General features: G+C 50.2%; 1 pseudogene; it reads right to left on the reverse strand.

Annotated features, from left to right (window-relative positions):
- Window positions 1-1,566: 1,566 nt before the first annotated feature.
- LOC132524127 (cleavage stimulation factor subunit 1-like) lies at window positions 1,567-5,636 on the reverse strand (annotated as a pseudogene).
- Window positions 5,637-7,761: the final 2,125 nt, after the last annotated feature.

Raw genomic sequence — 7,761 nt, forward strand, 5'->3', positions numbered from 1 at the left:
TTCAGACTCCACGTACGGAGGTCCAGCACGGCTTTGGTAGTTGTGAACAAGATCCCTCTGTTATCAGTTCGAGATCTGTGTCCTTTCATTCCTCCACTGAACTGGCGCCCCTCTCCCACCAGATGCTTTTGCATCCAAATGAACTGATTCACAAGCAGCTGGGGAGGAGAGGAGAGTGGGGGCTCCGTGCTGTGACTCATCCCAGCCTGCCCCTGAACGCCATCACTTGCCTTTCTCCGCTCCCTTCTTTCCTGATTCCAGGACTCCAGATCGCCTGTGCTCTGAAGCACTTGAGTTACCATACCCCTTTTGTGACCAAAATGAAGTCTTCATCAAGGGACAGCTGGCCCAGAAGGAGGGGAGACTCTGCAGATAAAAAGAAGCAGAAATTTCTTTGACAGTATTTTCTCAACCAACCCCTCTCAGAGACCCTTGGACCTGTTGTCAGGTTTTGTCCTCACCAGCCCTCCCCCACAGACCTGGTCTTCCTCTAAGAGGGAAAAAACAAAAACAAAACCTAAGTTAAGGGCAGCAGCTGTTGGTAAATGAGTTTGTCAGATCACCACCAACTCACTGCATGACCCCAGGCAAATCACTTAATCTCTGAGCTTGCATTTTCTCCTGTAAAAAATAAAGGGTTGGACAAGAAGACCTCCAAGATCCCTTCCAGACATGACAGCCCAAGTGTGAGCTCCACATCTTACCACAGGGACAACTCACCCTCTTCTCCCTTCCGCTGTTCAGGTGCTGGGCCTCCCTCCAGGACTGGCTGTGGCTGGAATCCAGTATCTAATTCCTTCATGATCTCAGTCCCTATATGGGTGGCTGCATAGTGAGAACCACGGGCAGAGGACAGCCGCCCTTCTGTGCAACGTGGGCTCCCTAACCAAACTGACAATTTCTCCAGACCTGAAGGTATCACAGTGTTCCGCAAGGGGGTCCCTTTCTGAGCGCTGGGGCCACAGACTAAACAGACACTTGGAACTCATCTGGATTCTGGCAACTTCTCCAAAAGCCTGTCTACACCTGCTTTTTGGGGTTGTGCTTTTTTGCTTTTCAACTTTGAGGGATGTATCTTCCTATGAAAAGGGATTATACTGAATCACCCAGCCCTATCGCTCACCCTGTCCTCTCCTGAAAATGAGTTCAGCGACTACTTTACCTCCTGAGCACCCAGAAAGATGGCTCTTTTCTTCTTTTTGTGCTGCACAGCCTCGCCCTCCTGTGTGCAGGGTTTGCTTCCACCACACTTGAGCCACAAGCTGTCTTCAGAGCTCTCCTTGTTTCAGCGGGTGTGAGTGTGCCGCTCTATGTGTTGTGTCTCTCTGTATGTATCTCTCTGGGTATGTGTCTTTGGAGATCTCTATCTCTATCTCACTATGTCTGTCCGTGTGTACAGATGATCCTGATACTTCAGTAGATGGATCCTATTTTCTTCTTCCATTGGCCGCCGAACTTCTCACGTTTTTCTATAGGTAACAGATTGTGGCTGGGCCCCCGGCGGGCAGCTTCTGTTCTAAATCTGTCTTCCTGGAGGTCAGAGTGAGCACAGCCAACCTTCAAAAACACATGTCTAGGGGGTGAGGGGGAGGAATTGGGAGCTTCGGACTGACACACATGCACGATTGGGACTATGTATAAAATAGATAACTAAATGAGAACATGCTGTAGAGAACAGGGAACTCTAGTTACTGCACTGTGGTGACCTAAATGGGAAGGAAATCCAAAAAAGAGGGGATATAGGTATACGTATAGCTGACTCATTTTGCTGTGCCGTAGAAACTAACACAACATTGTAAAGCAACTACACTCCAATAAGAATTAATAAAACAAAAAACAAAAAAACACATGTCTAACACCAGAAGCATTGGTGAGCGATGTACATTTCACCAAAGTCTCAGTGGGATGACAGACAGATTATATCACACACCACAACACACCACAAAATTCGATCAAGCCTCCTCATTAGACATCTTTAGACATCTTGTTCTCTCCCCAGCACTCTTCTGAAAGCACCACTTTATCATGTAGCTCACGCTGGGCGGATGAACAGGCCTCCAAAGACCTCCTATGACTGCAGCTCCCTTTAAAGATGCCATGCTGCACTGCATGAGCTCTGGTAGGTGGGCTACAGCTGATTGGACCCAAGGGTGAGCGCCTGACCAGGGGCTGCCTCTCTATTGGTCAGCCAATACTTGAACCAATCAAATGCATCAGCTTAGGGAGTTTGGATGCGACACAGAGGGGGAGCCAAGTGGTTGTCTGTGAGAGAAGCGGAGTGACAAAGAAAAGCAAGGACCGAGAGAGAAATCATTCTGTCAGTGGCAGCAGAGCAACGTCGGATCAATGCTCCTGCTGGTAAGAAGCTGCAGATCCAGGGCTATGCACACTGTGTCCCCAGTACCTACCTCACAGGCCCTCAAGCCACAGCGGTTTCCTGATAAAGCTCGTTAAATGGGGCTGTATGTGCTCCTGAAACACCTCTGCGCCCTGAACCACATCCCATGTGTTTTCGCACAGGTTAGGTGTGCTGCTCGTGGGATTTCAGGTACCCTTCCTAGAGTCGCAGTCTGTGAAACTGAGGCCCCGAGGGAAGTGTGATTTCCAGATCTGAGGCTGGGAGGGAACATAACCGAGAGGCTTTCCTTTCCCACCAGGCCCATCTCAGACCCTCAGTGAGGACAGTTATCGCCCCTGGTGCCCCGTCAAGAGAAATCCCAGCTCTCTCTTTCTCTCTCTTTGGGTGATGAGGACCATTCTCAAGCACCCATTATTTTGTTGGGTCCCCTGAGTCCACTCCACCCAATGTGCTCCGCTCCGACTGGGCCATACAGTTCGAGGGGAGTGAAACTGGAGAAGAATGTGTGGAAGTTTGTGGCTTTCATCTCTTAAACAAATAGCAAATTCCTTGGGCTGCTGCTGTTGGAATCAAACAATGATGTATTGGGGGGAGGCTCTACAGCGTTACCTTAGCAACACCCAGGCTGTTTTCAGGCAAGGTCTAGTAAAAGAGGAAGGAGAACAAAAATAATAAAGGGACGAGTCTGGATGGGGTCCAGGAATGGGGGTCTTTTGGCTGAATGTGTTTTGTGCTCCGCCGTGTTTACAGGCCTGCTTTCAGCTAAGTTTCCTCTGGGCTCCCCCAGTGCATTCCACCGTCAGTGAGGCTGTCCACTAGAATACTAATGTGAGGCTAAGAAAAGACAGTGTGCCACGTGAGGAGCGGGTTAGGAAGGGAAAGACATCACAGCTGGGACCACCTAAGTGGGAAGTGACACGTGTGAAGCCCTCCAGGCTGGCTCTTGAAATCATGAAGGTCATGGGAGAAAGAGGGCGAGGTTCTTCAAAGGTGACCAACGCTTGGGCCTTAGGCAGAGCAGAGGCCTGTATGGTGGCAATCCATCAGACCCTTGCTACTCAGCGTGGTCCATGGACCAGCGGTAGAGGCGTTACCTGGGAGTTTGACAGAAATGCAGAACATAGGGCTGCCCCAGGCCTACTGACAAGGGTCTGCCTTTTTACAAGCCCCAGGTGGTTCACGTGTTCACTGCTGTTTGAGAAGCGCCAGCGGGACCTAAGTCTTGTCTCTCCCAGGTTCCTGCAAATCTGTCGCTGCCTTTGTCATGTCACAGCAGACTACCACCCACACAAAAACAGGCATATCCAGTTTGCTAATGATGCATTTTGGTGGGTTTTTTTTTTTTCATGATAGATCCATTTGAGATCTAGAAAGCACTTTAATACTCTATCCTTCTTCAAATGATCAAGAGAAATAGCAAGTCCTGTATTTACAAAACCGATGAAAATCACCATGTGATAATCAGTGGGTGCAGAACAACCGCACAGATACGTGTTTCCAACTTTTTCCACCAAGATTCTCCATCAAGGTAAAAAAAGGCTCGTACAAATCCCAGAAGGACGTAGAGGTGGCAGCACAACTGCCAGAGATGGTACAACGACTTACCACTGAAGCTGGTGATGGGACACAAGGGGAAGGAGGGGCAGAGTCCTCGAGAAAAGAACCCTGTTTAACGCAGGCGGCTCTAGTCCGTGGTCGACCTCTCGTACCGAAACCGCGCCCCGAAGTCGTTGCTGCAGGTCACAAAGCCGGGGTTGGTGGGCGAGTGCATGATACAGTGCACGATGTTGTTGTGGCCCAGGGAGAGCAGGTTCCGGCGCTCAGCCATTCTTTTTTTTTTTTTGCGGTACGCGGGCCTCTCACTGTTGTGGCCTCTCCCGTGGCGGAGCACAGGCTCCGGACGCGCAGGCTCAGCGGCCATGGCTCACGGGCCCAGCCGCTACGCGGCATGTGGGATCCTCCCGGACCGGGGCACAAACCCGTGTCCCCTGCATCGGCAGGCGGACTCTCAACCACTGCGCCACCAGGGAAGCCCGGTCGGCCATTCTTGAGTCCCAGCAGCAGAGGCTGATGGTCCTCTAGTCAGGCAGCAGCACGCCGTCCTCCGTGTGGTTGAAGACGGACTACATCCGGTGCACCTGCTGTCTGCTCAAGCCAGCACCTGTGTATCTGACCAGGCTTCGCCCTGTTGATATTTCTCAAAGTTTAGCTACAGTCTTCTTCACTTGACAGAATGTATTTTGAATTTTTGGAAAAAATGGCAAAACAAACTTCAGCATCATCGTGTGCTTTCTCAAAAGTTGTGATGCATCGATTTGAAACACCATCCCATAATTTGATGCAGCCGTCCTTGCTACCAGTCACATACATATCGGCACTAGGATTGTAATTAACGGAACATATGGCATCAGTGTATTGATCTTGAGGACTGCAAGAGACAAAGCACTGACATGTGTTGATATCATAAAGTCGAGGAGTAGGCTGCTGAGCCCCAACAAGTGAAGTCTCTAGAAGGATGGAAGGAGATGGAGCATAACGTTTCAGCCTCCTGAATGTATCTGAAGGCTCTTTTTGCAGCTGGTTTGGAATAATCAAATAATTTAAGAGTATAATCCCTTTAACCAGAGGCGAGGATCTGTTCTGTTGGGTGGAAAGCGAGACACGTGAATTCATCCACGTGGTCGTAAAGAGTTGGAATCACTGGGTGGTTTTCCATGTTCTGCTGTGCAGTCTCGTTCATCATGCCCTCTATTGGCATGGCACTTTTGGCCAACATTCTTTCTGTGTCAAGTATTTTTATGGAAGCATCAGCAGATCCAGTAGCTATTAATTGCCCATCTCTATTATAGGCCGCTACACGACATGGTCCTTTACGGGATGTGACATAGCATGTTTCGTACTCCGAAGCCTCTGGGGACATAATCTGGACATCTGCATCAAACTCCAGGTAAATTCCTGTGCCAGGGGCAACTGTATCTGACGGACCAATTGCATAGTGAACTGCAGTATCATCGTTTTCCATTCCTTGTATTATATCACCTAGAGATACTGTTAACATGGTGGTATGAATTCTTCTGGACCTTTCTCCATGCACACAGTCGTTTCATTTCTAGTTTGATGAATGCAGGAGCTGCTCCGAGGGTGCACAGACAGACTGAGGCTTGATTTCATCGATGAGGCCATTAGCAGTGTTGATGTAGCTGTCATAGAGCAGCTGGCTAACGATCAGCTTGTAGAGCTGCTGGCGATCCTTCAAGCCCACTTTGGTTCTGTGCATCGGGGAGAAGAGGAAGGTAATTTCCCTGCCAAGGGCGCGTTCTAGAGATTCGTTCACCTCCTCCGACTTTATCTCCTACGCGACAGCCCTGACGCCAAGGAACTGCTGCCTCACGGACAAACGTCAGATCCGGAGAGCACCGCGGGTCTGGCGGCAGGTTGGCGCCACCACTTCCGGGGCCTTACGGAGCAAGTGCGCCTGCGCACCGTCTCCGCTGGGGCGTGACTCAAGCCGTGGTGTTTGTTTTTTAACCCTGAGTTTTTCGTGATGATAATGACAATGATGATGCTGATGATGAAGATGACATTAGATACTGTTAGGGGTTGAATTGTGTCCCCCGAAAAGGATATATTCAAGTCCTAACCCCCAGTACCTGTGACTATGACCTTATTTGGAAATAGGGTCTTTGCAGATGAGATCTAGTTAAGATGAGGTCATGAGGGTTGCCCTAATCCAATGACTAGAAGAACAGATTCTTCCTCTGAGTCCCTAAGGAGGAACCAACCTACTAACACCTTGATTTCAGACTTCTGGCCTCCAGAACTGTGAGACACGAAATTTCTACTGTTTGAAGCCACCCAGTTTGTGATACTTTGTTACAGCAGACCTAGAAAACATAGAGAGAATTTCCTCTCTTTTTTTTTTTTCTGAAACTTTCCTTCCTTCAAGCCCTTTCCCAAACAGTATCTTGTGAACGCAGAGGCAGGCTAGGCATTTTATTCAGTTTTTCAAAGAAGAAAGTCCATTTGTTACGTGAAGTGGTCACAGGAGTGAGGTGGTGATACAGCTGCACCTGGCGGGCCCGTGAAAAAGAGCGCAGCCACCGGGGATGTGGGCCTCTGCCTCTGTCCCTGGGCCTGGACGGCTGCCACCGCCCCCGAGGACACTGAATAAGAGGGAGGACTAGCGCCACGGGGCTCACCCCTCACCATCTCCACCATCTCCATCCCATGGGCTCAAAGATGCCATCAGCAGGGTGTGTCCCAGCCCCGAGGTGGACGTGGCCCAGGTATGCATCTTTCTTGTCATCCTGAAGCTTGTATCTGAGTTGTCAAATGTCACCTCCTTTCTCAACCCCCCCCCGTTTTATTTTCCTCACAACACTTAACACCATCCATAATGCTGCGGCTTATTTATTTAATTACTTTTATATCTCCTGTCTCCTTTATTAGAATGTACATTCTGGTCCCCAGAACATAGCCTTGCCCGTGACAGTTTCTCAATAAATAATAGGAAGAGAACCTCTTCAAAATATTACACCATGTGCAAGTACTGACATTTAAAAGGATGAGCTGGGTCCATACACAGTCCACGGAAAGGGGGCTGTGATATTATTGAGGTGAGGGAGCAATTGGCACAGGGATACACATCGTATGCTTCTGGTTTTGAATATATATCACAAATACATACCGCTGTTAGCTGTGGCTACCTGTTGGAGGTGGGGTTGGAGGGGAGGGGTGAGAGCCGGGAGCCTGGGACCAGGGCCGGCTGAAGGAGGTGGGCCATAAGGCAGTTGCTTGTGGGGACAGAGAATTTGCTGAAGCCACAGGAGGGACATGCAGGAGGGAGACCAAGGACAAGTCATACCTCCAACGCCAAGGGCCAAGGGCCACCCGGGCCACAGGTCAAGGGCTCTCTCCTCTCTTCCATTCCTGGTGCCATTGAATTGTGAGAGCCCGGGGAGGGTGGCAGCTGGTAGGAATCTACAGAGAGAACAACCCTTCTGCTCCTACGTGACGCAATAGAGGAGTCCCCAAGGACTGTTAGACTGTTTGCTGAAAACCAATAATGGAAGTGATGACGAGCGGGTGGAGCTGCCCCTTGAGCTGTGGGGTGAGGGTAGTCTGGTAGGTGGGTTAGAATAGGAGAGAGAGTGTAACCAGGGGATATGCTGAAAGGGCCAGCCAGGAGTGGCCACCACCCTGGCTTATCTTTCTACCCACCACGTCCACGATGAAGGGCACACACACACCCATGCACACGGCCGGGAGTGGGCAGGGGGCGGGGGGAGGCGTCTCTCTGCTTCTCTGTCACACAAAGAAGGAGAAGCAGAGGTTCCTGCCCTCAAGGAGACTGCAGTGTGACAGGGGCTTTAAAAGTCCAATGCAAGCTCCCCCACCCACTG

The sequence above is a fragment of the Lagenorhynchus albirostris genome, chromosome 8, assembly GCF_949774975.1.
Source record: "Lagenorhynchus albirostris chromosome 8, mLagAlb1.1, whole genome shotgun sequence".
Taxonomy (NCBI): Eukaryota; Metazoa; Chordata; class Mammalia; order Artiodactyla; family Delphinidae; genus Lagenorhynchus; species Lagenorhynchus albirostris.